At 44.7% G+C, this 15,322-nt stretch overlaps 9 non-coding genes across 9 annotated transcripts; all 9 read right to left on the bottom strand.

The window, feature by feature from the left end:
* Positions 1-2,703: 2,703 nt before the first annotated feature.
* TRNAP-AGG (transfer RNA proline (anticodon AGG)) lies at positions 2,704-2,775 on the bottom strand. The gene has a single exon. It is a non-coding gene; the product is annotated as a tRNA-Pro (tRNA).
* Positions 2,776-4,618: 1,843 nt separating this feature from the next.
* On the bottom strand, positions 4,619-4,690 carry TRNAP-AGG (transfer RNA proline (anticodon AGG)). The gene has a single exon. It is a non-coding gene; the product is annotated as a tRNA-Pro (tRNA).
* A 1,045-nt stretch (positions 4,691-5,735) lies between these two features.
* TRNAP-AGG (transfer RNA proline (anticodon AGG)) lies at positions 5,736-5,807 on the bottom strand. Its single transcript has one exon. It is a non-coding gene; the product is annotated as a tRNA-Pro (tRNA).
* A 2,002-nt stretch (positions 5,808-7,809) lies between these two features.
* TRNAP-AGG (transfer RNA proline (anticodon AGG)) lies at positions 7,810-7,881 on the bottom strand. The gene has a single exon. It is a non-coding gene; the product is annotated as a tRNA-Pro (tRNA).
* Positions 7,882-9,885: 2,004 nt separating this feature from the next.
* On the bottom strand, positions 9,886-9,957 carry TRNAP-AGG (transfer RNA proline (anticodon AGG)). Its single transcript has one exon. It is a non-coding gene; the product is annotated as a tRNA-Pro (tRNA).
* A 2,004-nt stretch (positions 9,958-11,961) lies between these two features.
* Positions 11,962-12,033, bottom strand: TRNAP-AGG (transfer RNA proline (anticodon AGG)). Its single transcript has one exon. It is a non-coding gene; the product is annotated as a tRNA-Pro (tRNA).
* A 247-nt stretch (positions 12,034-12,280) lies between these two features.
* On the bottom strand, positions 12,281-12,352 carry TRNAP-AGG (transfer RNA proline (anticodon AGG)). Its single transcript has one exon. It is a non-coding gene; the product is annotated as a tRNA-Pro (tRNA).
* A 728-nt stretch (positions 12,353-13,080) lies between these two features.
* Positions 13,081-13,152, bottom strand: TRNAP-AGG (transfer RNA proline (anticodon AGG)). The gene has a single exon. It is a non-coding gene; the product is annotated as a tRNA-Pro (tRNA).
* Positions 13,153-14,036: 884 nt separating this feature from the next.
* On the bottom strand, positions 14,037-14,108 carry TRNAP-AGG (transfer RNA proline (anticodon AGG)). The gene has a single exon. It is a non-coding gene; the product is annotated as a tRNA-Pro (tRNA).
* Between the last annotated feature and the right edge of the window lie 1,214 nt (positions 14,109-15,322).

Genomic DNA, 15,322 nt, shown 5'->3' on the forward strand with positions numbered 1-15,322 from the left:
TATCATACCCCTAGACCAACGGACCATGTGTGTAACCAAACATGCTCAACTCATAGGCCTACCTTGCAGTTAGTTGCTTTTAAATAGTCACTAAATTACTTCTGCATAAACTCGGGTCCGTCCGGGATTTGAACCCGGTACAACTCGCACCCTAAGCGAGTATCATACCCTAAACCAACGAACCTGGTGTGTGACTAAACATGCTCAACTCATAGACCTACCCTGTAGTTAGTTGCATTTAAATAGTCACTAATTTACTTTTGCAAAAACTCGGGTCCGTCCGGGATTTCAACCTGGGACCACTTGCACCCTAAGCGAGTATCATACCCCTAGACTAAAGGACCATATGTGTAACCAAACATTCTCAACTCATAGGCCTACCTTGAAGTTAGTAGCTTTTAAATAGTCACAAAATTACTTCGGCAAAAACTCGGGTCCGTCCGGGATTTTATCCCGGGACCACTCACACCCTAAGCGAGTATCATACCCCTAGACCAACGGACCATGTGTGTAACCAAAAATGCTCAACTCATAGGCCTACCCTGTAGTTAGTTGCTTTTAAATAGTCACTAAATTACTTCTGCATATACTCGGGTCTGTCCTGGATTTTATCCCGGGACCACTCACACCCTAAGCAAGTATCATACCCCTAGACCAACGGACCATGTGTGTAACCAAACATGCTCAACTCATAGGCCTACCTTGCAGTTAGTTGCTTTTAAATAGTCACTAAATTACTTCTGCATAAACTCGGGTCCGTCCGGGATTTGAACCCGGTACAACTCGCACCCTAAGCGAGTATCATACCCTAAACCAACGAACCTGGTGTGTGACTAAACATGCTCAACTCATAGACCTACCCTGTAGTTAGTTGCATTTAAATAGTCACTAATTTACTTTTGCAAAAACTCGGGTCCGTCCGGGATTTGAACCTGGGACCACTTGCACCCTAAGCGAGTATCATACCCCTAGACTAAAGGACCATATGTGTAACCAAACATTCTCAACTCATAGGCCTACCTTGAAGTTAGTAGCTTTTAAATAGTCACTAAATTTCTTCGGCAAAAACTCGGGTCCGTCCGGGATTTTATCCCGGGACCACTCGCACCCTAAGCGAGTATCATACCCCTAGACCAACGGGACATGTGTGTAACGAAACATGCTCAACTCATAGGCCTACCCTGTAGTTAGTTGCTTTTAAATAGTCACTAAATTACTTCTGCATATACTCGGGTCCGTCCGCGATTTGATCCCGGGACCACTCGCACCCTAAGCGAATATCATACCCCTAGACCAACGGACCATGTTTGTTACCAAACATGCTCAACTCATAGGCCTACCCTGTAGTTAGTTGCTTTTAAATAGTCACTAAATTACTTCTGCATAAACTCGGGTCCGTCCGGGATTTGAACCCGGTACCACTCGCACCCTAAGCGAGTATCATTCCCTAAACCAACGAACCTGGTGTGTGACTAAACATGCTCAACTCATAGGCCTACCTTGAAGTTAGTAGCTTTTAAATAGTCACTAAATTACTTCGGCAAAAACTCGGGTCCGTCCTGGATTTTATCCCGGGACCACTCACACCCTAAGCAAGTATCATACCCCTAGACCACTCACACCCTAAGCAAGTATCATACCCCTAGACCAACGGACCATGTGTGTAACCAAACATGCTCAACTCATAGGCCTACCTTGCAGTTAGTTGCTTTTAAATAGTCACTAAATTACTTCTGCATAAACTCGGGTCCGTCCGGGATTTGAACCCGGTACAACTCGCACCCTAAGCGAGTATCATACCCTAAACCAACGAACCTGGTGTGTGACTAAACATGCTCAACTCATAGACCTACCCTGTAGTTAGTTGCATTTAAATAGTCACTAATTTACTTTTGCAAAAACTCGGGTCCGTCCGGGATTTCAACCTGGGACCACTTGCACCCTAAGCGAGTATCATACCCCTAGACTAAAGGACCATATGTGTAACCAAACATTCTCAACTCATAGGCCTACCTTGAAGTTAGTAGCTTTTAAATAGTCACAAAATTACTTCGGCAAAAACTCGGGTCCGTCCGGGATTTTATCCCGGGACCACTCACACCCTAAGCGAGTATCATACCCCTAGACCAACGGACCATGTGTGTAACCAAAAATGCTCAACTCATAGGCCTACCCTGTAGTTAGTTGCTTTTAAATAGTCACTAAATTACTTCTGCATATACTCGGGTCCGTCCTGGATTTTATCCCGGGACCACTCACACCCTAAGCAAGTATCATACCCCTAGACCAACGGACCATGTGTGTAACCAAACATGCTCAACTCATAGGCCTACCTTGCAGTTAGTTGCTTTTAAATAGTCACTAAATTACTTCTGCATAAACTCGGGTCCGTCCGGGATTTGAACCCGGTACAACTCGCACCCTAAGCGAGTATCATACCCTAAACCAACGAACCTGGTGTGTGACTAAACATGCTCAACTCATAGACCTACCCTGTAGTTAGTTGCATTTAAATAGTCACTAATTTTCTTTTGCAAAAACTCGGGTCCGTCCGGGATTTGAACCTGGGACCACTTGCACCCTAAGCGAGTATCATACCCCTAGACTAAAGGACCATATGTGTAACCAAACATTCTCAACTCATAGGCCTACCTTGAAGTTATTAGCTTTTAAATAGTCACTAAATTTCTTCGGCAAAAACTCGGGTCCGTCCGGGATTTTATCCCGGGACCACTCGCACCCTAAGCGAGTATCATACCCCTAGACCAACGGACCATGTGTGTAACGAAACATGCTCAACTCATAGGCCTACCCTGTAGTTAGTTGCTTTTAAATAGTCACTAAATTACTTCTGCATATACTCGGGTCCGTCCGCGATTTGATCCCGGGACCACTCGCACCCTAAGCGAATATCATACCCCTAGACCAACGGACCATGTGTGTTACCAAACATGCTCAACTCATAGGCCTACCCTGTAGTTAGTTGCTTTTAAATAGTCACTAAATTACTTCTGCATAAACTCGGGTCCGTCCGGGATTTGAACCCGGTACCACTCGCACCCTAAGCGAGTATCATTCCCTAAACCAACGAACCTGGTGTGTGACTAAACATGCTCAACTCATAGGCCTACCTTGAAGTTAGTAGCTTTTAAATAGTCACTAAATTACTTCGGCAAAAACTCGGGTCCGTCCTGGATTTTATCCCGGGACCACTCACACCCTAAGCAAGTATCATACCCCTAGACCAACGGACCATGTGTGTAACCAAACATGCTCAACTCATAGGCCTACCTTGCAGTTAGTTGCTTTTAAATAGTCACTAAATTACTTCTGCATAAACTCGGGTCCGTCCGGGATTTGAACCCGGTACAACTCGCACCCTAAGCGAGTATCATACCCTAAACCAACGAACCTGGTGTGTGACTAAACATGCTCAACTCATAGACCTACCCTGTAGTTAGTTGCATTTAAATAGTCACTAATTTACTTTTGCAAAAACTCGGGTCCGTCCGGGATTTCAACCTGGGACCACTTGCACCCTAAGCGAGTATCATACCCCTAGACTAAAGGACCATATGTGTAACCAAAAATGCTCAACTCATAGGCCTACCCTGTAGTTAGTTGCTTTTAAATAGTCACTAAATTACTTCTGCATAAACTCGGGTCCGTCCGGGATTTTAACCCGGTACCACTCGCACCCTAAGCGAGTATCATACCCTAAACCAACGAACCTGGTGTGTGACTAAACATGCTCAACTCATAGACCTACCCTGTAGTTAGTAGCTTTTAAATAGTCACTAATTTACTTTTGCAAAAACTCGAGTCCGTCCGGGTTTTGAACCTGGGACCACTCTCACCCTAAGCGAGTATCATACCCCTAGACTAAAGGACCATACGTGTAACCAAACATGCTCAACTCATAGACCTACCCTGTAGTTAGTAGCTTTTAAATAGTCACTAAATTACTTGTGCATAAACTCGGGTCCGTCCGGGATTTAAACCCGGTACCACTCGCACCCTAAGCGAGTATCATACCCTAAACCAACGAACCTGGTGTGTGACTAAACATGCTCAACTCATAGGCCTACCCTGTAGTTAGTTGCATTTAAATAGTCACTAATTTACTTTTGCAAAAACTCGGGTCCGTCCGGGATTTGAACCTGGGACCACTTGCACCCTAAGCGAGTATCATACCCCTAGACTAAAGGACCATATGTGTAACCAAACATTCTCAACTCATAGGCCTACCTTGAAGTTAGTAGCTTTTAAATAGTCACTAAATTTCTTCGGCAAAAACTCGGGTCCGTCCGGGATTTTATCCCGGGACCACTCGCACCCTAAGCGAGTATCATACCCCTAGACTAAAGGACCATATGTGTAACCAAACATTCTCAACTCATAGGCCTACCTTGCAGTTAGTTGCTTTTAAATAGTCACTAAATTACTTCTGCATAAACTCGGGTCCGTCCGGGATTTGAACCCGGTACAACTCGCACCCTAAGCGAGTATCATACCCTAAACCAACGAACCTGGTGTGTACCTAAACATGCTCAACTCATAGACCTACCCTGTAGTTAGTTGCTTTTAAATAGTCACTAAATTACTTCTGCATAAACTCGGGTCCGTCCGGGATTTAAACCCGGTACCACTCGCACCCTAAGCGAGTATCATACCCCTAGACCAACGGACCATGTGTGTAACCAAAAATGCTCAACTCATAGGCCTACCCTGTAGTTAGTTGCTTTTAAATAGTCACTAAATTACTTCTGCATAAACTCGGGTCCGTCCGGGATTTTAACCCGGTACCACTCGCACCCTAAGCGAGTATCATACCCTAAACCAACGAACCTGGTGTGTGACTAAACATGCTCAACTCATAGACCTACCCTGTAGTTAGTAGCTTTTAAATAGTCACTAATTTACTTTTGCAAAAACTCGAGTCCGTCCGGGTTTTGAACCTGGGACCACTCGCACCCTAAGCGAGTATCATACCCCTAGACTAAAGGACCATACGTGTAACCAAACATGCTCAACTCATAGACCTACCCTGTAGTTAGTAGCTTTTAAATAGTCACTAAATTACTTGTGCATAAACTCGGGTCCGTCCGGGATTTAAACCCGGTACCACTCGCACCCTAAGCGAGTATCATACCCTAAACCAACGAACCTGGTGTGTGACTAAACATGCTCAACTCATAGGCCTACCCTGTAGTTAGTTGCATTTAAATAGTCACTAATTTACTTTTGCAAAAACTCGGGTCCGTCCGGGATTTGAACCTGGGACCACTTGCACCCTAAGCGAGTATCATACCCCTAGACTAAAGGACCATATGTGTAACCAAACATTCTCAACTCATAGGCCTACCTTGAAGTTAGTAGCTTTTAAATAGTCACTAAATTTCTTCGGCAAAAACTCGGGTCCGTCCGGGATTTTATCCCGGGACCACTCGCACCCTAAGCGAGTATCATACCCCTAGACTAAAGGACCATATGTGTAACCAAACATTCTCAACTCATAGGCCTACCTTGCAGTTAGTTGCTTTTAAATAGTCACTAAATTACTTCTGCATAAACTCGGGTCCGTCCGGGATTTGAACCCGGTACAACTCGCACCCTAAGCGAGTATCATACCCTAAACCAACGAACCTGGTGTGTACCTAAACATGCTCAACTCATAGACCTACCCTGTAGTTAGTTGCTTTTAAATAGTCACTAAATTACTTCTGCATAAACTCGGGTCCGTCCGGGATTTAAACCCGGTACCACTCGCACCCTAAGCGAGTATCATACCCCTAGACCAACGGACCATGTGTGTAACCAAAAATGCTCAACTCATAGGCCTACCCTGTAGTTAGTTGCTTTTAAATAGTCACTAAATTACTTCTGCATAAACTCGGGTCCGTCCGGGATTTTAACCCGGTACCACTCGCACCCTAAGCGAGTATCATACCCTAAACCAACGAACCTGGTGTGTGACTAAACATGCTCAACTCATAGACCTACCCTGTAGTTAGTAGCTTTTAAATAGTCACTAATTTACTTTTGCAAAAACTCGAGTCCGTCCGGGTTTTGAACCTGGGACCACTCGCACCCTAAGCGAGTATCATACCCCTAGACTAAAGGACCATACGTGTAACCAAACATTCTCAACTCAGAGGCCTACCTTGAAGTTAGTAGCTTTTAAATAGTCACTAAATTACTTCGGCAAAAACTCGGGTCCGTCCGGGATTTTATCCCGGGACCACTCACACCCTAAGCGAGTATCATACCCCTAGACCAACGGACCATGTGTGTAACCAAACATGCTCAACTCATAGGCCTACCCTGTAGTTAGTTGCTTTTAAATAGTCACTAAATTACTTCTGCATAAACTCGGGTCCGTCCGGGATTTAAACCCGGTACCACTCGCACCCTAAGCGAGTATCATACCCTAAACCAACGAACCTGGTGTGTGACTAAACATGCTCAACTCATAGGCCTACCCTGTAGTTAGTTGCATTTAAATAGTCACTAATTTACTTTTGCAAAAACTCGGGTCCGTCCGGGATTTGAACCTGGGACCACTTGCACCCTAAGCGAGTATCATACCCCTAGACTAAAGGACCATATGTGTAACCAAACATTCTCAACTCATAGGCCTACCTTGAAGTTAGTAGCTTTTAAATAGTCACTAAATTTCTTCGGCAAAAACTCGGGTCCGTCCGGGATTTTATCCCGGGACCACTCGCACCCTAAGCGAGTATCATACCCCTAGACTAAAGGACCATATGTGTAACCAAACATTCTCAACTCATAGGCCTACCTTGCAGTTAGTTGCTTTTAAATAGTCACTAAATTACTTCTGCATAAACTCGGGTCCGTCCGGGATTTGAACCCGGTACAACTCGCACCCTAAGCGAGTATCATACCCTAAACCAACGAACCTGGTGTGTGCCTAAACATGCTCAACTCATAGACCTACCCTGTAGTTAGTTGCTTTTAAATAGTCACTAAATTACTTCTGCATAAACTCGGGTCCGTCCGGGATTTAAACCCGGTACCACTCGCACCCTAAGCGAGTATCATACCCTAAACCAACGAACCTGGTGTGTGACTAAACATGCTCAACTCATAGGCCTACCCTGTAGTTAGTTGCATTTAAATAGTCACTAATTTACTTTTGCAAAAACTCGGGTCCGTCCGGGATTTGAACCTGGGACCACTTGCACCCTAAGCGAGTATCATACCCCTAGACTAAAGGACCATATGTGTAACCAAACATTCTCAACTCATAGGCCTACCTTGAAGTTAGTAGCTTTTAAATAGTCACTAAATTTCTTCGGCAAAAACTCGGGTCCGTCCGGGATTTTATCCCGGGACCACTCGCACCCTAAGCGAGTATCATACCCCTAGACTAAAGGACCACATGTGTAACCAAACATTCTCAACTCATAGGCCTACCTTGCAGTTAGTTGCTTTTAAATAGTCACTAAATTACTTCTGCATAAACTCAGGTCCGTCCGGGATTTGAACCCGGTACAACTCGCACCCTAAGCGAGTATCATACCCTAAACCAACGAACCTGGTGTGTGCCTAAACATGCTCAACTCATAGACCTACCCTGTAGTTAGTAGCTTTTAAATAGTCACTAAATTATTTCGGCAAAAACTCGGGTCCTTCCTGGATTTTATCCCGGTACCACTCGCACCCTAAGCGAGTATCATACCCTAAACCAACGAACCTGGTGTGTGACTAAACATGCTCAACTCATAGACCTACCCTGTAGTTAGTTGCTTTTAAATAGTCACTAAATTACTTCTGCATAAACTCGGGTCCGTCCGGGATTTAAACCCGGTACCACTCGCACCCTAAGCGAGTATCATACCCCTAGACCAACGGACCATGTGTGTAACCAAAAATGCTCAACTCATAGGCCTACCCTGTAGTTAGTTGCTTTTAAATAGTCACTAAATTACTTCTGCATAAACTCGGATCCGTCCGGGATTTTAACCCGGTACCACTCGCACCCTAAGCGAGTATCATACCCTAAACCAACGAACCTGGTGTGTGACTAAACATGCTCAACTCATAGACCTACCCTGTAGTTAGTAGCTTTTAAATAGTCACTAATTTACTTTTGCAAAAACTCGAGTCCGTCCGGGTTTTGAACCTGGGACCACTCGCACCCTAAGCGAGTATCATACCCCTAGACTAAAGGACCATACGTGTAACCAAACATTCTCAACTCAGAGGCCTACCTTGAAGTTAGTAGCTTTTAAATAGTCACTAAATTACTTCGGCAAAAACTCGGGTCCGTCCGGGATTTTATCCCGGGACCACTCACACCCTAAGCGAGTATCATACCCCTAGACCAACGGACCATGTGTGTAACCAAACATGCTCAACTCATAGGCCTACCCTGTAGTTAGTTGCTTTTAAATAGTCACTAAATTACTTCTGCATAAACTCGGGTCCGTCCGGGATTTAAACCCGGTACCACTCGCACCCTAAGCGAGTATCATACCCTAAACCAACGAACCTGGTGTGTGACTAAACATGCTCAACTCATAGACCTACCCTGTAGTTAGTAGCTTTTAAATAGTCACTAATTTACTTTTGCAAAAACTCGAGTCCGTCCGGGTTTTGAACCTGGGACCACTCGCACCCTAAGCGAGTATCATACCCCTAGACTAAAGGACCATACGTGTAACCAAACATTCTCAACTCAGAGGCCTACCTTGAAGTTAGTAGCTTTTAAATAGTCACTAAATTACTTCGGCAAAAACTCGGGTCCGTCCGGGATTTTATCCCGGGACCACTCACACCCTAAGCGAGTATCATACCCCTAGACCAACGGACCATGTGTGTAACCAAACATGCTCAACTCATAGGCCTACCCTGTAGTTAGTTGCTTTTAAATAGTCACTAAATTACTTCTGCATAAACTCGGGTCCGTCCGGGATTTAAACCCGGTACCACTCGCACCCTAAGCGAGTATCATACCCTAAACCAACGAACCTGGTGTGTGACTAAACATGCTCAACTCATAGGCCTACCCTGTAGTTAGTTGCATTTAAATAGTCACTAATTTACTTTTGCAAAAACTCGGGTCCGTCCGGGATTTGAACCTGGGACCACTTGCACCCTAAGCGAGTATCATACCCCTAGACTAAAGGACCATATGTGTAACCAAACATTCTCAACTCATAGGCCTACCTTGAAGTTAGTAGCTTTTAAATAGTCACTAAATTTCTTCGGCAAAAACTCGGGTCCGTCCGGGATTTTATCCCGGGACCACTCGCACCCTAAGCGAGTATCATACCCCTAGACTAAAGGACCATATGTGTAACCAAACATTCTCAACTCATAGGCCTACCTTGCAGTTAGTTGCTTTTAAATAGTCACTAAATTACTTCTGCATAAACTCGGGTCCGTCCGGGATTTGAACCCGGTACAACTCGCACCCTAAGCGAGTATCATACACTAAACCAACGAACCTGGTGTGTGCCTAAACATGCTCAACTCATAGACCTACCCTGTAGTTAGTTGCATTTAAATAGTCACTAATTTACTTTTGCAAAAACTCGGGTCCGTCCGGGATTTGAACCTTGGACCACTTGCACCCTAAGCGAGTATCATACCCCTAGACTAAAGGACCATATGTGTAACCAAACATTCTCAACTCATAGGCCTACCTTGAAGTTAGTAGCTTTTAAATAGTCACTAAATTTCTTCGGCAAAAACTCGGGTCCGTCCGGGATTTTATCCCGGGGCCACTCACACCCTAAGCGAGTATCATACCCCTAGACCAACGGACCATGTGTGTAACCAAACATGCTCAACTCATAGGCCTACCCTGTAGTTAGTTGCATTTAAATAGTCACTAATTTACTTTTGCAAAAACTCGGGTCCGTCCGGGATTTGAACCTGGGACCACTCGCACCCTAAGCGAGTATCATACCCCTAGACCAACGGACCATGTGTGTAACCAAAAATGCTCAACTCATAGGCCTACCCTGTAGTTAGTTGCTTTTAAATAGTCACTAAATTACTTCTGCATAAACTCGGGTCCGTCCGGGATTTAAACCCGGTACCACTCGCACCCTAAGCGAGTATCATACCCTAAACCAACGAACCTGGTGTGTGACTAAACATGCTCAACTCATAGGCCTACCCTGTAGTTAGTTGCATTTAAATAGTCACTAATTTACTTTTGCAAAAACTCGGGTCCGTCCGGGATTTGAACCTGGGACCACTTGCACCCTAAGCGAGTATCATACCCCTAGACTAAAGGACCATATGTGTAACCAAACATTCTCAACTCATAGGCCTACCTTGAAGTTAGTAGCTTTTAAATAGTCACTAAATTACTTCGGCAAAAACTCGGGTCCGTCCGGGATTTTATCCCGGGACCACTCACACCCTAAGCGAGTATCATACCCCTAGACCAACGGACCATGTGTGTAACCAAACATGCTCAACTCATAGGCCTACCCTGTAGTTAGTTGCTTTTAAATAGTCACTAAATTACTTCTGCATAAACTCGGGTCCGTCCGGGATTTAAACCCGGTACCACTCGCACCCTAAGCGAGTATCATACCCTAAACCAACGAACCTGGTGTGTGACTAAACATGCTCAACTCATAGGCCTACCCTGTAGTTAGTTGCATTTAAATAGTCACTAATTTACTTTTGCAAAAACTCGGGTCCGTCCGGGATTTGAACCTGGGACCACTTGCACCCTAAGCGAGTATCATACCCCTAGACTAAAGGACCATAAGTGTAACCAAACATTCTCAACTCATAGGCCTACCTTGAAGTTAGTAGCTTTTAAATAGTCACTAAATTTCTTCGGCAAAAACTCGGGTCCGTCCGGGATTTTATCCCGGGACCACTCGCACCCTAAGCGAGTATCACACCCCTAGACTAAAGGACCATATGTGTAACCAAACATTCTCAACTCATAGGCCTACCTTGAAGTTAGTAGCTTTTAAATAGTCACTAAATTTCTTCGGCAAAAACTCGGGTCCGTCCGGGATTTTATCCCGGGACCACTCGCACCCTAAGCGAGTATCACACCCCTAGACTAAAGGACCATATGTGTAACCAAACATTCTCAACTCATAGGCCTACCTTGAAGTTAGTAGCTTTTAAATAGTCACTAATTTACTTTTGCAAAAACTCGAGTCCGTCCGGGTTTTGAACCTGGGACCACTCGCACCCTAAGCGAGTATCATACCCCTAGACTAAAGGACCATAAATGTAACCAAACATTCTCAACTCAGAGGCCTACCTTGAAGTTAGTAGCTTTTAAATAGTCACTAAATTACTTCGGCAAAAACTCGGGTCCGTCCGGGATTTTATCCCGGGACCACTCACACCCTAAGCGAGTATCATACCCCTAGACCAACGGACCATGTGTGTAACCAAACATGCTCAACTCATAGGCCTACCCTGTAGTTAGTTGCTTTTAAATAGTCACTAAATTACTTCTGCATAAACTCGGGTCCGTCCGGGATTTAAACCCGGTACCACTCGCACCCTAAGCGAGTATCATACCCTAAACCAACGAACCTGGTGTGTGACTAAACATGCTCAACTCATAGAACTACCCTGTAGTTAGTTGCATTTAAATAGTCACTAATTTACTTTTGCAAAAACTCGGGTCCGTCCGGGATTTTATCCCGGGACCACTCACACCCTAAGCGAGTATCATACCCCTAGACCAACGGACCATGTGTGTAACCAAACATGCTCAACTCATAGGCCTACCCTGTAGTTAGTTGCTTTTAAATAGTCACTAAATTACTTCTGCATAAACTCGGGTCCGTCCGGGATTTAAACCCGGTACCACTCGCACCCTAAGCGAGTATCATACCCTAAACCAACGAACCTGGTGTGTGACTAAACATGCTCAACTCATAGACCTACCCTGTAGTTAGTTGCATTTAAATAGTCACTAATTTACTTTTGCAAAAACTCGAGTCCGTCCGGGATTTGAACCTGGGACCACTCGCACCCTAAGCGAGTATCATACCCCTAGACCAACGGACCATGTGTGTAACCAAACATGCTCAACTCATAGGCCTACCCTGTAGTAAGTTGCTTTTAAATTGTCACTAAATTACTTCTGCATAAACTCGGGTCCGTCCGGGATTTGAACCCGGTACCACTCGCACCCTAAGCGAGTATCATACCCTAAACCAACGAACCTGGTGTGTGACTAAACATGCTCAACTCATAGACCTACCCTGTAGTTAGTTGCATTTAAATAGTCACTAATTTACTTTTGCAAAAACTCGAGTCCGTCCGGGATTTGAACCTGGGACCACTCGCACCCTAAGCGAGTATCATACCCCTAGACCAACGGACCATGTGTGTAACCAAACATGCTCAACTCATAGGCCTACCCTGTAGTAAGTTGCTTTTAAATTGTCACTAAATTACTTCTGCATAAACTCGGGTCCGTCCGGGATTTTGAACCCGTTACCACTCGCACCCTAAGCGAGTATTATACCCTAAACCAACGAACCTGGTGTGTGACTAAACATGCTCAACTCATAGACCTACCCTGTAGTTAGTTGCATTTAAATAGTCACTAATTTACTTTTGCAAAAACTCGGGTCCGTCCGGGATTTGAACCTGGGACCACTCGCACCCTAAGCGAGTATCATACCCCTAGACTAAAGGACCATATGTTTAACCAGATATTCTCAACTCATGGGCCTACCTTGAAGTTAGTAGCTTTTAAATAGTCACTAAATTTCTTCGGCAAAAACTCGGGTCCGTCCGGTATTTTATCCCGGGACCACTCACACCCTAAGCGAGTATCATACCCCTAGACCAACGGACCATGTGTGTAACCAAATATGCTCAACTCATAGGCCTACCCTGTAGTTAGTTGCTTTTAAATAGTCACTAAATTACTTCTGCATATACTCGGGTCCGTCCGGGATTTGATCCCGGGACCACTCGCACCCTAAGCGAGTATCATTCCCCTAAACAAGCGGACCATGTGTGTAACTAAAAATGCTCAACTCATAGACCTACCCTGTAGTTAGTTGCATTTAAATAGTCACTAATTTACTTTTGCAAAAACTCGGGTCCGTCCGGGATTTGAACCTGGGACCACTCGCACCCTAAGCGAGTATCATACCCCTAGACCAACGGACCATGTGTGTTACCAAACATGCTCAACTCATAGGCCTACCCTGTAGTTAGTTGCTTTTAAATAGTCACTAAATTACTTCTGCATAAACTCGGGTCCGTCCGGGATTTGAACCCGGTACCACTCGCACCCTAAGCGAGTATCATTCCCTAAACCAACGAACCTGGTGTGTGACTAAACATGCTCAACTCATAGGCCTACCTTGAAGTTAGTAGCTTTTAAATAGTCACTAAATTACTTCGGCAAAAACTCGGGTCCGTCCTGGATTTTATCCCGGGACCACTCACACCCTAAGCGAGTATCATACCCCTAGACCAACGGACCATGTGTGTAACCAAACATGCTCAACTCATAGGCCTACCTTGCAGTTAGTTGCTTTTAAATAGTCACTAAATTACTTCTGCATAAACTCGGGTCCGTCCGGGATTTGAACCCGGTACAACTCGCACCCTAAGCGAGTATCATACCCTAAACCAACGAACCTGGTGTGTGACTAAACATGCTCAACTCATAGACCTACCCTGTAGTTAGTTGCATTTAAATAGTCACTAATTTACTTTTGCAAAAACTCGGGTCCGTCCGGGATTTGAACCTGGGACCACTTGCACCCTAAGCGAGTATCATACCCCTAGACTAAAGGACCATATGTGTAACCAAACATTCTCAACTCATAGGCCTACCTTGAAGTTAGTAGCTTTTAAATAGTCACTAAATTTGTTCGGCAAAAACTCGGGTCCGTCCGGGATTTTATCCCGGGACCACTCACCCTAAGCGAGTATCATACCCCTAGACCAACGGACCATGTGTGTAACTAAAAATGCTCAACTCATAGACCTACCCTGTAGTTAGTTGCATTTAAATAGTCACTAATTTACTTTTGCAAAAACTCGAGTCCGTCCGGGATTTGAACCTGGGACCACTCGCACCCTAAGCGAGTATCATACCCCTAGACCAACGGACCATGTGTGTAACCAAACATGCTCAACTCATAGGCCTACCCTGTAGTAAGTTGCTTTTAAATAGTCACTAAATTACTTCTGCATAAACTCGGGTCCGTCCGGGATTTGTACCCGGTACCACTCGCACCCTAAGCGAGTATCATACCCTAAACCAATGAACCTGGTGTGTGACTAAACATGCTCAACTCATAGACCTACCCTGTAGTTAGTTGCATTTAAATAGTCACTAATTTACTTTTGCAAAAACTCGGGTCCGTCCGGGATTTGAACCTGGGACCACTTGCACCCTAAGCGAGTATCATACCCCTAGACTAAAGGACCATATGTGTAACCAAACATTCTCAACTCAGAGGCCTACCTTGAAGTTAGTAGCTTTTAAATAGTCACTAAATTTCTTCGGCAAAAACTCGGGTCCGTCCGGGATTTTATCCCGGGACCACTCACCCTAAGCGAGTACCATACCCCTAGACCAACGGACCATGTGTGTAACTAAAAATGCTCAACTCATAGACCTACCCTGTAGTTAGTTGCATTTAAATAGTCACTAATTTACTTTTGCAAAAACTCGAGTCCGTCCGGGATTTGAACCTGGGACCACTCGCACCCTAAGCGAGTATCATACCCCTAGACCATCGGACCATGTGTGTAACCAAATATGCTCAACTCATAGGCCTACCCTGTAGTAAGTTGCTTTTAAATAGTCACTAAATTACTTCTGCATAAACTCGGGTCCGTCCGGGATTTGTACCCGGTACCACTCGCACCCTAAGCGAGTATCATACCCTAAACCAATGAACCTGGTGTGTGACTAAACATGCTCAGCTCATAGACCTACCCTGTAGTTAGTTGCATTTAAATAGTCACTAATTTACTTTTGCAAAAACTCGGGTCCGTCCGGGATTTGAACCTGGGACCACTTGCACCCTAAGCGAGTATCATACCCCTAGACTAAAGGACCATATGTGTAACCAAACATTCTCAACTCATAGGCCTACCTTGAAGTTAGTAGCTTTTAAATAGTCACTAAATTTTTTCGGCAAAAACTCGGGTCCGTCCGGGATTTTATCCCGGGACCACTCGCACCCTAAGCGAGTATCATACCCCTAGACTAAAGGACCATATGTGTAACCAAACATTCTCAACTCATAGTTCTACCTTGAAGTTAGTTTCTTTTAAATAGTCACTAAATTACTTCTGCATAAACTCGGGTCCGTCC

The sequence above is a fragment of the Phalangium opilio genome, unplaced genomic scaffold (assembly GCF_054372755.1).
Source record: "Phalangium opilio isolate 3A_F unplaced genomic scaffold, DU_Popi_V2 ptg000060l_1, whole genome shotgun sequence".
NCBI classification, from domain to species: Eukaryota; Metazoa; Arthropoda; class Arachnida; order Opiliones; family Phalangiidae; genus Phalangium; species Phalangium opilio.